Source organism: Argopecten irradians, unplaced genomic scaffold, assembly GCF_041381155.1.
Source record: "Argopecten irradians isolate NY unplaced genomic scaffold, Ai_NY scaffold_0391, whole genome shotgun sequence".
In the NCBI taxonomy this organism is placed as follows: domain Eukaryota; kingdom Metazoa; phylum Mollusca; class Bivalvia; order Pectinida; family Pectinidae; genus Argopecten; species Argopecten irradians.
This window is the reverse complement of record NW_027187858.1, coordinates 15,759-29,888: the sequence shown is the minus strand read 5'-3', so window position 1 is coordinate 29,888 and position 14,130 is coordinate 15,759. Positions and strand designations below refer to the sequence as shown.

At 36.1% G+C, this 14,130-nt stretch overlaps 1 pseudogene; it reads left to right on the top strand.

Annotated features, from left to right (window-relative positions):
- Positions 1-86: 86 nt before the first annotated feature.
- The window catches only part of LOC138312618 (TBC domain-containing protein kinase-like protein), a 28,881-nt pseudogene continuing 14,837 nt past the window's right edge, over positions 87-14,130 (top strand).

The following is a 14,130-nucleotide window of genomic DNA, read 5'->3' as shown; positions in this document are numbered from 1 at the left end:
AGAAGCGATCGCATAACGCAACAAATAATTTAAAATCGCTGATAATTTTTTTATACGAAACGATGTCTAAACTTCATTGTGTTACACCCCCCGGTGCTCTGTAGTTTCATTTTGCCTACAAATATGACTCAAAGAAGGACTAGCTGCAGATTTGGAGGGCATTATGTCTGATTTACGTGTAAACCCGTAATGTATGTATTGGTGAATTCTGTTAAAATGCTTTGATAGATAAATATATGGTGATCGTCGTAGCCATACCCGATGTAAGTGCATGTCAACTGTACACAACGCAATACACCGCATACATGGGAGGCCGTCCTTACATGACCATAGCTGTTAATAGGACGTTAATTAAGCGAACAAACGAACTCAACTGTACACCTGTGTATGTACACAGGAGTCTGACGTTCTGTCAATAATATATAGTGTAGCGGGATTGAACTGGGTCGAACATCGGTAGCTCAGTCGCACTGGTAGCCCTGTTCTGTTAATTTTCGTTCTTAAACTGTTATTTTAACCATATTCGTGATTTTCTAACTATTTATGTTGGTTATATCTGTTTTACTGTTATTATCAAAATGTTAGTTATCTTAAACTAAAAGCATGTTATTATTTTCTAGCACACGTTATACTTTTGCTGCTGTGTTATCTCTATCTTTGCATGCGTTTGTCTTTTTAAATGATGTTAGATTTAGTGGCTGATGTTATTATTTATTTTGCATTGTTATTCATTTCATTTCACGTGTTAGTGTCAGCAATGATTGTTAATGATTTTGTTTCCCATGTTATTGCCAGAATGTTACGTGATTTTTATGTGAAACTTTGTTAGCATCAACAGAACATGTGAATATTTACGTGACCACGTTACGAGTATCGTTGGAAACGTTATTTTTTTTGAAAGTGTTATTTTTGTCGTGGAAATACCACTGCCTATTGTTCTCATAGACCCCCTACGGCGACAGCGCAGTGAGCCGGCAGGCGAGCTTCGCTAGTGTGTTGACCACTCACCCATAACGAGAGCACGGCTCCCAAGATATAGTCGACTGGCGGTAGCGCTGTCACTGTATCGCTACCGTATCGCATGTGCTGTGCAACTGAGCATGGAATATATATAGTTTTCAGTTACTATATTTACAGTTCTTTTTCTCCAAAGTTTGCATTCACTGTATAACTTTATTGAAAATTCCTTACATATTAGGGTTGTGATGGAATCGGCAAAGACGTTTAAATCCTTGGAATCGGTCATAGCTTAACTACACTGTACAAAGATTTGATGTTTTTAGCCCACCATCATCAGATGGTGGGCTATTCAAATCGCCTTTCGTCCGTGGTCCGTCCGTCCGTCCGTCCGTCTCCGTCCGTCCGTCCGTCCGTCCGTTAACAATTCTTGTTACCGCTGCTATTTCTCAGAAAGTACTGAAGGGATCTTTCTCCAATTTCATATGTAGGTTTCCCTAGGAACCTAGTTGTGCATATTGCATTTTGGGACCGATCGGTCAACAAGATGGCCGACAGGCGGCCATCTTGGATTTTGATAGTTAAAGTTTGTTACCGCTATTTCTCAAAAAGTGCTGAAGGGATCTTTCTCATATTTCATATATAGGTCCCCCTAGGGCCCTAGTTGTGCATATTGCATTTTGAGACCGACAGGCGGCCATCTTGGATTTTGATAGTTAAAGTTTGTTACCGCTATTTCTCAAAAAGTGCTGAAGGGATCTTTCTCAAATTTCATATATAGGTCCCCCTAGGGCCCTAGTTGTGCATATTGCATTTTGAGACCGATCAGTAAACAAGATGGCCGACCGACAGCCATATTGGATTTTGATAGTTAAAGTTTGTTACCGCTATTTCTCAGAAAGTACTGAAGGGATCTTTCTCAAATTTCATATACAGGTTCCCCTAGGACCCTTGTTGTGCATATTGCATTTTGGGACCGATCGGTTAACAAAATGGCCGACAGGCGGCCATCTTGGATTTTGGTAGTTAAAGTTTGTTAGCACTATTTCTCAGAAAGTACTGAAGGGATCCTTCTCAAATTTCATAGTTAGGTTCCCCTAGGGCCCTAGTTGTGCATATTGCATTTTGGGACGATCGGTCAACAAGATGGCCGCGACAGGCGGCCATCTTGGATTTTGATAGTTAAAGTTTGTTACCGCTATTTCTCAGAAAGTACTGAAGGGATCTTTCTCAAATTTCATATACAGGTTCCCCTAGGACCCTTGTTGTGCATATTGCATTTTGGGACCGATCGGTTAACAAAATGGCCGACAGGCGGCCATCTTGGATTTTGGTAGTTAAAGTTTGTTACCACTATTTCTCAGAAAGTACTGAAGGGATCCTTCTCAAATTTCATAGTTAGGTTCCCCTAGGACCCTTGTTGTGCATATTGCATTTTGGGACGATCGGTCAACAAGATGGCCGACAGGCGGCCATCTTGGATTTTGATAGTTAAAGTTTGTTACCGCTATTTCTCAAAAAGTGCTGAAGGGATCTTTCTTAAATTTCATATATAGGTTCCCCTAGGGCCCTAGTTGTGCATATTGCATTTTGGGACCGATCGGTAAACAAGATGGCCGACAGGCGGCCATCTTGGATTTTGATAGTTAAAGTTTGTTACCGCTATTTCTCAGAAAGTACTGAAGGGATCTTTCTCAAATTTCATATACAGGTTCCCCTAGGACCCTTGTTGTGCATATTGCATTTTGGGACCGATCGGTCTACAAGATGGCCGACCGACAGCCATATTGGATTTTGATAGTTAAAGTTTGTTACCGCTATTTCTCAGAAAGTACTGAAGGGATCTTTCTCAAATTTTATATGTAGGTTCCCCTTGTATCCTAGTTGTGCATTGTACCTTTTAGGACTGATGCATAATGCCTTTCGGGACTGATCGGTAAACAAGATGGCCAACCGGCCGCCATCTTAGATTTCATTGTTGAAGTTTGTTACCACTATTTCTTAGAAAGTACTATAGTGATCTGTCTCAAATTTTATATGTCATGTGTTTGAAAAAGTTTGAAAAGCAGGGAAAAGATCCCTCTTTCCATTGTCAGACATAGATCTTTCTTTGGTGGGCGCCAAGATCCCTCTGGGATCTCTTGTTTTTAGTGTATTTTAAGTGTATTTGATTATTACGTTATAAATATAATATATAGATATGTTTCTGATAACGTACGTAATCTGTTTTGATTAACGAAATTGTGTACATTTCTTGAATGGCTGATTTATATATATCACAACATTATTTGAGGCATATTTTGGAACAAGTGCTATATATTCAAAATGAACATTACAAAATCTACTATACCGACGGTAATTCTATATGATATGTCGTATCGTACAGGGAAGACACAAATAAATATCAAATGCACGTCCCTTGAATACAGTTACAATATGCATGATGCAAACTGACATGCATTTATTTAATTAAATACACTGTATTGTACGTTTTGTCTACGTTATGAAAAGTGAAATATATATTCAAGTTCATGCTAAAATCACTGTCAAAACAAACTCCATTGTAATCCGACTTGCTACCGCGCACGGACATGTAACATGCGCAGCGACCCGTGAAAATTGCCCGCGGGTCAAGCAGTCGTGGATCTTTTATTTTCGTCAAGTATTATTATCTACGCTAGAAGGCCGTTACCATTAATTTGTATGTACTGTTTGGAATCGGCTTGTTAACTTAAGCCATTAACTTTTAACTTCAACAAAGATTATTGAAAAATGGTACCATGACATAGAGTCATCTAGCTAAAGGAAAACTATACTCTTCTATCAAAGAATTTGTGTCACGATAAAATGAGGTGTGTTCTCCTTTCAAGACACTCGGAGTCATTAGTTGCCGGACACCTAGATATCCGCATTTCGGTGTCAGGACATGTATTGTGGTAACGAGACTTATTTGGTGCGTGACGTAATCGACCCTATGCGAGGCAGCGCAGCTCATCACTATCAATGCTTGCATACGGCGCTCGACACACCTACCTGTGATTTTCAAAAACGTATTTTCAGCGATTGGGGATTGTTGCTACGTTTCTCTGATTTTTTTTAAAATTATTAAATAGCATTGTCATGAACTTTCGTTTTCTTATAAAATGTTAAGCAATGCGGGACGAAAGCGTAATTGTGAGAACCGCGATGAACAACGTAACCCTGTACAATTTCACCTGGATGCGGAGGCTGGTGGATAATTATGTATATTTAATGAGGGTAAAACTTTCGTGTAGATTTCTTACTTTTTTCAATGATTTATGTATTCTTTCTAAAGACTGTAGTAAAAAGTAAACACATACGTGTATTCATCTTTGCGATTAACATTTTTCTACATATTTAATTCTCCCTTTCTCTTTCTTTCTTTCTTTCTCTCCCCCCCTCTCTGAGTGACAGGTCACAGCACTTACAGGTTCTCGCCATGTCTGCTAGTGTGATTATCCTGTTTAGACAGGAATTCACACTAGACCTATACACGTTGGAGAAGGTTAACGGAATCGTGATGCGCCCTGACTTACGAGGCTCGACTTACGGGACGCTTATATTTCATTGTATTTAGGCGCCACTAGTAGGAGCACGAAGCGAGAAAATGGCCGACAATAATTGTATACACTTTATAGACAAAGATATTGAAAGGGAACATTAACATTGAAAGTTGCTAGTAGACGTAAAAAATAATCTCTTTATGAGTTGCAAATTGGTTGAAATCTTAGCGAAGTACGGGATTGGCTGGGCATGTGGTTACGTTAAGTATAGTAATCTTCAGAATGTGCACACAAGTCATCTACAAGTATTTAAACCAGAGACTTAAAGGATTTGTGCAGTCAAAAAAAATAATTTCAGTTTATGCTGGAAATGGCTTTATCAGATCGTGTAGAAATTTAAACCTCTCGGCGCCCGCGCGCGACCGGAATAACCTGTAAACCGCCGATATCGAGGTCAAATTTTCTGACCACCCCGATCATGCATATTTTCTAGCTCTAAACCGTGTGACGTCATAATAGTCCGTGGCTTATAGCTGTACTATAACTGATGTGCTATCACTTACATCGACGGTCACAGGAAAAGCCGACCAAATATTTTTTTTATGATTACTTTTGAGTGAAGTTAATCGTACAATAATGTTGGCTGTAATATAAATAACTAAAAGAGTGAAATTCGATGTTTCAATACAGAGGACTCCACATAATCGAATAACGGTTATTCGAATATTTCGGTTATTTGCATAAAATTCTGCGGTAACCGATTTTTTCCTTCTTTATCTTTGTTTTTCAACTCCGTGTATTTGCATAGACTTTTACATGACCTTCGGTTATTTGAATAAAATATTTGGGAAATTCTGAAAATAAAATCGAATATTTTTCAATTTTGCAATATATTTTTAGCGAAATTCGCCGATATATGTTTCAAGATACTTCGCTTTTACTAGAAATCATCCTGGTAACAGATTAACGTTATAGTATGGCTTGTTATTTTATGCATGAATCTGCAAAGGTATTCGACGCTGTTACGATTTACATCAGCAGCGGTTGATCATAACTTTGGTATATTCACTGACTCAAACGTCTAATTAAAGCATCTGCACTTTCAAATATGTTTATTTATTAACGTAACGTACCTTAGTTCGCGATCGGTTGGAGAAACCATGCTTCCATACAACAATCGCCATTCATGAGTAGTCTCGTTCAACCAGAGTCTTGTTGACTACGACAGACATGTGCGTATCAAGCGTCTCGTTGAACGAGACAAAAAAGCATGCAAAGTCGGCGTACAATGACTACCGCAAGTTTTCGTACAGTATGTAAGCTTAGGATACAAAAGATACTTGCTACGTTAATTGTTTCATTGCTACTTGAATATGAATTAATTTCTGAAATGTTATCAAGCTATTCGCCGTATAGATAGACAATACAGGGAGAATTCTCAAAAGACATTTAGGTCGAGTGAACGCATGGCTTCATACCTGCCGCCATTTTCGAATTCATATGCACATGTGTAAAAGCAACACTACTAGTTGATCGGCACTTTGAAGTTTAATCACGATCGTAAGTTCATTTTGCCAGGCAAATGTACGTAAATTTGTTTATTATTTAGGTTCAGAATTGTAGACACAAATCCAATCCTGTTTAGTAGAATCTAATTGCATTTGATATCGATCGTTTAGCTGTTTCTCAAATATTCACGTGTCGATCTAACGTAAACAAGAATCTAATATTTTTTTGTTATTAAAGTTAAACAATTAAAATCGATTTACAACTTCGAAAATAATTACTTGTGGTTCGTTTTAAGTGTAAATAATTTACGTATTTATCAAGTAAACGAAACGATATTTATTTGCCTATTCACATACATATGTGTGGGGTCAAACGGAGGTGCAAAATGTCATCTCCGCCTATTCGAATACTCCGGTTATTTGCATATTTTCTTCTGGAAAATGACCTATGCAAATAAGCGGAATCCTCTGTACTCTATTTTATGCTCTAATAGCAGGTATCTTCGTGTAATTATGAAAGAAAATCCACACAGAAATAAAAGTTTCAGATTTTTTGTCGAGGAGTTCAGCAACGAATAAGCTTTAATAAGATAACATTTTCCTGTAGTCTGTATCTTTGATACATTGTGAATTGCAAAGTTTGTGACTATAAAAATGAAATTTTACGTTACAATTTAAGAAATCCTTGATTAGAGCATCAAGGATATGATGCTTGACATACGTACACACCGATGTTTGATCATTACAAACATTGTGTTTGTGTGTTGCTAACCGAATAAAAATCGAGATACATTTATTGCAATACCGTAGAACGTTTCAACATGTGGTAGAAAGAATTAACTTTTGATATTATAAAAGATCATATAATTGAGATATTAAGCAAAACAAACTATTTTTTCAGACCGTGCGGTCGCTTTCAATTTTTAATCGATATACGAGTAGATACACCGATATTATAGATATATAATTAGCCATGCCTTTGGTTTGATGGTTATGTAATACCTTGACCAGGATGTTGTTTACCTGTACACGCCGCCATTCATCGAACTCACCTGCAATTACCTGGCCGCGGGCAATTTGCTATTCGGTGGACTATATCGGGTATTTGCTATTGTCTTACTGTCAATCAGGTTAGGACATCCGTTAATTGGATTGTGATTTGAATTATGGAAACCCCGTACAACTATGCACTAGGTTTTTTATTGTCACCTCCATTTTTAAAATGAAGATGTAAAAGCAAATGGAAATAAAATATACCTGATCATACCTAGGAATATATATTACATATACATATATATATATGTCGTACACAGATAAAACAAAAATGGAAAGTGACTTATTCAGAAACAAAAATGGTTCTAAGAACTATTTCAACTAAAGGTTTAACCTAAAATTATTCCAGTCTAGTACTGTAATTACGGAATCGTCGCATATAGCAATCTTCCGTAATTTCTAAGGTATTAGTAAAAATTCTAAGCATGAATTTTCACAGTTTCGAATCTAAATGTGCATGTATAGTCATACAAGAAGGGTTACAACATTATCAATCTAAATATACTTATCTAAATATCACTTAGTATATTTTATAAAAGGTACAAGATATTATATCTAGTTATAATCCCTGTATACAGGTAATTTCAATTTTCATTTGAACACTTTATGTGGTTACTTTTTGGATGATACGATAAATGTTCATATATCATACTATTAAATATCGGTATGATATACAAAACGGTCGACAATGAATATACTATTTTAAGGATTAAGTATAATTTTGAAATAATAAATTTATAAAATCTACATTTAAACTGTAATTTAGGAACATATATCAGAAATACCATTGATGTATTTCTGCTTTTTAGTAAAACGTTATGGATAAAGTTTCAAAGGCAACAATATAGATATACATATAATTTTCGGTATAAGTTCGGTACTGTTACTCCAATATCACATAACTGATAACCGTCCACATTTTATTTTTACTCAAAACTGTGCCATGTTTGCATCGTTATGGCAGAAGTTTGAAATAAAAACACGGATTCTAGATATATTCATGCTAAATTTGGGGATTTTACTCGTAAAAAGATAGTGTTACGTGATACTGTTTTTTTATTACACTGAAATTCACATCATAGCTATCTAAATCTCAGTCCAGACTGATCCGAACATCATTTTGATATCGCTATCAAATTGGACTGATTATCTAACCGTAAGTAAGATATATACTTGTTTGAATTTTTGAAATGGTGTAAATGGAATGTTTTGAAACTGAAAATATCTACATCACAAAGCTAGAATAACCATTTACTCGAAAAACTCGTATACGTATACGTATATATGCTGTATACAGGTATAGTACTATAGGCTTACCTTGTGTAGCCGCGGACTACTCTGACATCACAAGACCACGAGACCGCCTAGCTCATTATCTCTGAACCGTAGTCGACACTACCCGTAAATCACGACCAAAACCAACCGATAGCGCTAGTGTGATGTAGATATTTGGAATTTTCGTTAAGATACAATGCAGTAGAAATTCGAAATTCTTTATTTTGCGTAAGTATACAACTTATTGGAATATTAACATAAAAATATACATATATACAATCAACAAGGGTAAACATTAAATTATCATTTACAAATTGAAATGCATATATGTGATTAAGTGATTCTGCTGTTGTTTGCCTCAATTATGTACTTGCCTAATAAATTAAGATCTTTTATGTTATGTGTATTTAGCAATTCAATAACTTTGTAAACAGATGGCTTTACCCAAAAATAGTTTTTAATGTATTTTCTCCGAATATCTGATCAGGTATATTTTATTTCCATTTGCTTTTACATCTTCATTTTAAAAATGGAGGTGACAATAAAAAACCTAGTGCATAGATGTACGGGGTTTCCATAATTCAAATCACAATCTAATTAACGGATGTCCTAACCTGATTGACAGTAAGACAATAGCAAATACCCGATATAGTCCACCGAATAGCAAATTGCCCGCGGCCAGGTAATTGCAGGTGAGTTCGATGAATGGCGGCGTGTACAGGTAAACAACATTCTGGTCAAGGTATTACATAACCATCAAACCAAAGGCATGGCTAATTATATACTGAATGATTTCAGAATAAAATCTGTTGTCTATGTGTACAAGATGTGTAAATCATATTATGCTTAATCATGTATTAATTGAAAAAAGAGGAGTTGATATATTTTTAAAGTATAACACTTTAATGTGAATTACATGCTGTATCCTTAAAACTATAGAATAGATGTGCGAGACTGTAACGCCTTGCTGGTACTTGTAGGGCTCTGCCCACCCCTACTGTTAGTTGTATAATTTTGTTATAAATCTAATATAACAAAAGAATAATGGGTAATGAATAATAATTAAGTTAATAAAAAGCATCGGGTTGCACACTTTGTTATGCCATCCTATATTTAACATATAAATGAATATTTATAAGATATTTTGTATATACTAGTACTTATACTTGTACTTATATTATTGAACAAATAACTATTTATTAATGTAATGTTTACTTTGTATTACTCTTATATTTAAAAATGCTTTGTATATTTGTGTTTATTATTCATGCTTTTGTAATCTTCAAATTTGGAGGCAATAAAGAGAATAATAATATCCTTGATGCTCTAATCAAGGATTTCTTAAATTGTAACGTAAAATTTCATTTTACAGTCACAAACTTTGCAATTCACAATGTATCAAAGATACAGACTACAGGAAAATGTTATCTTATTAAAGCTTATTCGTTGCTGAACTCCCTGACAAAAAATCTGAAACTTTTATTTCTGTGTGGATTTTCTTTCATAATTACACGAAGATACCTGCTATTAGAGCATAAAATAGAGTATTTGAAACATCAAATTTCACTCTTTTAGTTATTTATATTACAGCCAACGTTATTGTACGATTAACTTCACTCAAAAGTAATCATAAAAAAATATTTGGTCGGCTTTTCCTGTGACCGTCGATGTAAGTGATAGCACATCAGTTATAGTACAGCTATAAGCCACGGACTATTATGACGTCACACGGTTTAGAGCTAGAAAATATGCATGATCGGGTGGTCAGAAAATGTGACCTCGATATCGGCGGTTTACAGGTTATTCCGGTCGCGCGCGCGGCGCGGAGGGGTTTAAATTTATACACAATCTGATAAAGCCATTTCCAGCATAAAACTGAAATTATTATTTTTGACTGCACAAATCCTTTAAGTCTCTGGTTTAAATACTTGTAGATGACTTGTGTGCACATTCTGAAGATTACTATACATAACGTAACCACACGCCCAGCCAATCCCGTACTTCGCTAAGATTTCAACCAATTTGCAACTCATAAAGAGATTATTTTTACGTCTACTTGCAACTTTCAATGTTAATGTTCCCTTTCAATATCTTTGTCTATAAAGTGTATACAATTATTGTCGGCCATTTTCTCGCTTCGTGCTCCTACTAGTGGCGCCTAAATACAATGAAATATAAGCGCCCCGTAAGTCGAGCCTCGTAAGTCAGGGCGCATCACGATTCCGTTAACCTTCTCCACCGTGTATAGGTCTAGTGTGAATTCCTGTCTAAACAGGATAATCACACTAGCAGACATGGCGAGAACCTGTAAGTGCTGTGACCTGTCACTCAGAGAGGGAGGGAGAGAAAGAAAGAAAGAAAGAGAAAGGGAGAATTAAATATGTAGAAAAATGTTAATCGCAAAGATGAATACAAGTATGTGTTACTTTTTACTACAGTCTTTAGAAAGAATGCATAAATCATTGAAAAAAGTAAGAAATCTACACGAAAGTTTTACCCTCATTAAATATTATACAATTATGGCCCTCTGTGGAGGGATACATCTAGAATTGTCTCCCTGGGAAAGAGTTATTTTCTCGAGGGCGAAGCCCGAGAGAAAATAACTCTTTCCAGGGAGACAATTCTAGATGTATCCCGACACATAGGGACATAATTATTTTATTATACCGAACAAAATCAAAAGAAAAAAAATCTCTGTTAAAAGAATCCATGGAGATATTTCCCAACAACAACGTTGTTAAATTTCGTTGGGCTACAAAAAAATAAACAACAGCGTTGCCATTGTTGGTTGACGTTGCAGATGACGTCAACTTCCGGTCACGTGCGGAGCTTCCAAGGGGTTATTTCCCTGGGGTTATTTCCCTGGGGTTATTTCCCTCGGGGGTTATTTCCCTGGGGTTATTTCCCTCGGGGGTTATTTCCCTGGGGTTATTTCCCTCGCCTTCCAATTCCGGGGAAACATCTAACTTATTCAATGTCATGTGATCAAGTTTAATCCAATCAGAACATTCTAAATAAAAGTGAGGTATAATAAACATAATTATCCTCCAGCCTCCGCATCCAGGTGAAATTGTACAGGGTTACGTTGTTCATCGCGGTTCTCACAATTACGCTTTCGTCCCGCATTGCTTAACATTTTATAAGAAAACGAAATTTCATGACAATGCTATTTAATAATTTTAAAAAAAATCAGAGAAACGTAGCAACAACCCCCAATCGCTGAAAATACGTTTTTGAAAATCACAGGTAGGTGTGTCGAGCGCCGTATGCAAGCATTGATAGTGATGAGCTGCGCTGCCTCGCATAGGGTCGATTACGTCACGCACCAAATAAGTCTCGTTACCACAATACATGTCCTGACACCGAAATGCGGATATCTAGGTGTCCGGCAACTAATGACTCCGAGTGTCTTGAAAGGAGAACACACCTCATTTTATCGTGACACAAATTCTTTGATAGAAGAGTATAGTTTTCCTTTAGCTAGATGACTCTATGTCATGGTACCATTTTTCAATAATCTTTGTTGAAGTTAAAAGTTAATGGCTTAAGTTAACAAGCCGATTCCAAACAGTACATACAAATTAATGGTAACGGCCTTCTAGCGTAGATAATAATACTTGACGAAAATAAAAGATCCACGACTGCTTGACCCGCGGGCAATTTTCACGGGTCGCTGCGCATGTTACATGTCCCTGCGCGGTACATTGTAGCAAGTCGGATACAATGGAGTTTGTTTTGACAGTGATTTTAGCATGAACTTGAATATATATTTCACTTTTCATAACGTAGACAAAACGTACAAAACAGTGTATTTAATTAAATAAATGCATGTCAGTTTGCATCATGCATATTGTAACTGTATTCAAGTGACGTGCATTTGATATTTTTATTTGTGTCTTCCCTGTACGATACGACATATCATATAGAATTACCGTCGGTATAGTAGATTTTGTAATGTTCATTTTGAATATATAGCACTTGTTCCAAAATATGCCTCAAATAATGTTGTGATATATATAAATCAGCCATTCAAAAATGTACACAATTTCGTTAATCAAAACAGATTCCACAATATGCATAACTTCGACAAGTAATTTTGTTACTCAGCCATTCAAGAAAAATACACAATTTCGCTAATCAAAACAGATTACGTACGTTATCAGAAACATATCTATATATTATATTTATAACGCAATAATCAATAAACTTGAAATACACAATATGTTAAAAAACATCAAATCTTTGTACAGTGTAGTTAAACTATGACCGATTCCAAGGATTTAAACGTCCTTGCCGATTCCATCACAACCCTAATATGTAAGGAATTTTCAATAAAGTTATACAGTGAATGCAAACTTTGGAGAAAAAGAACTGTAAATATAGTAACTGAAAACTATATATATTCCATGCTCAGTTGCACAGCACATTGCGATACGGTAGCGATACAGTGACAGCGCTACCGCCAGTCGACTCTATCTTGGGAGCCGTGCTCTCGTTATGGGTGAGTGGTCAACACACCACTAGCGAAGCTCGCCCGCCGGCTCACTGCGCTGTCGCCGTAGGGGGTCAATGAGAACAATAGGCAGTGGTATTTCCACGACAAAAATAACACTTTCAAAAAAAAATAACGTTTCCAACGATACTCGTAACGTGGTCACGTAAATATTCACATGTTCTGTTGATGCTAACAAAGTTTCACATAAAAATCACGTAACATTCTGGCAATAACATGGGAAACAAAATCATTAACAATCATTGCTAACACTAACACGTGAAATGAAATGAATAACAATGCAAAATAAATAATAACATCAGCCACTAAATCTAACATCATTTAAAAAAGACAAACGCATGCAAAGATAGAGATAACACAGCAGCAAAAGTATAACGTGTGCTAGAAAATAATAACATTCTTTTAGTTTAAGATAACTAAAATTTTGATAATAACAGTAAAACAGATATAACCAACATAAATAGTTAGAAAATCACGAATATGGTTAAAATAACAGTTTAAGAACGAAAATTAACAGAACAGGGCTACCAGTGTTAGTGGTTACCAGTTCATTGGTGTACAGAGGGTCCAGGGTTCGAATCCCGGTCTACCGTCTAGTTGTACATTTTCTCCTTTTCCTGTTCCAATAGTATAGGCACTAGTATAGGTTTCAAAGAAGTATATATGGTCAAGTGCCCTAAAATCGTCAGGGACCTGTTTTCGTCATGTTTACAATTTTGCTTATACATGTATCTCATGAACTAGGCTATCGTGTGATTTGATAAAGAGTGTCGTCTGCCAAAGCAGATTTGATCAAGGAAGATTTGTCATGCTTAAAACAGATTGTGTGCTATAACCCAAGTGATTTTATAAAAATGATGTAGCAATATACCCCAAAATGAAGGTATTTTTTGAAGTCCATTTTAAATGAAACTTTAAAACCCTACCGTCAGCGTTTGACTGTCCACGTGCACTGATCAGCAGTATATCAACAAAGTACCGGAAGTCATGTGTCTGATCATGTGATTCATATCCCAGATTTTGGGTTATTACAAATTATTTTGGCGATTCAACTTACCCGAAATTTTTGGTGCGGTACTGTTGAAAACATAACATTATTCTATGTAAACAGAGGTGTTCGCCACTTTCCATGACCAAGAGGTTTAAAGACTTAAAATCGATGTAACAACAAGAAATTTTCAGCTTAAACACGATCTTACAAGCGCCTGCTGCTCATTATTTATTTGGAATTACCTCAAGTTTCGTGATAAGCCAAACAGCCCCCCTGATGAAAATAGGTCCCTATTGTGTCGGCCATCAC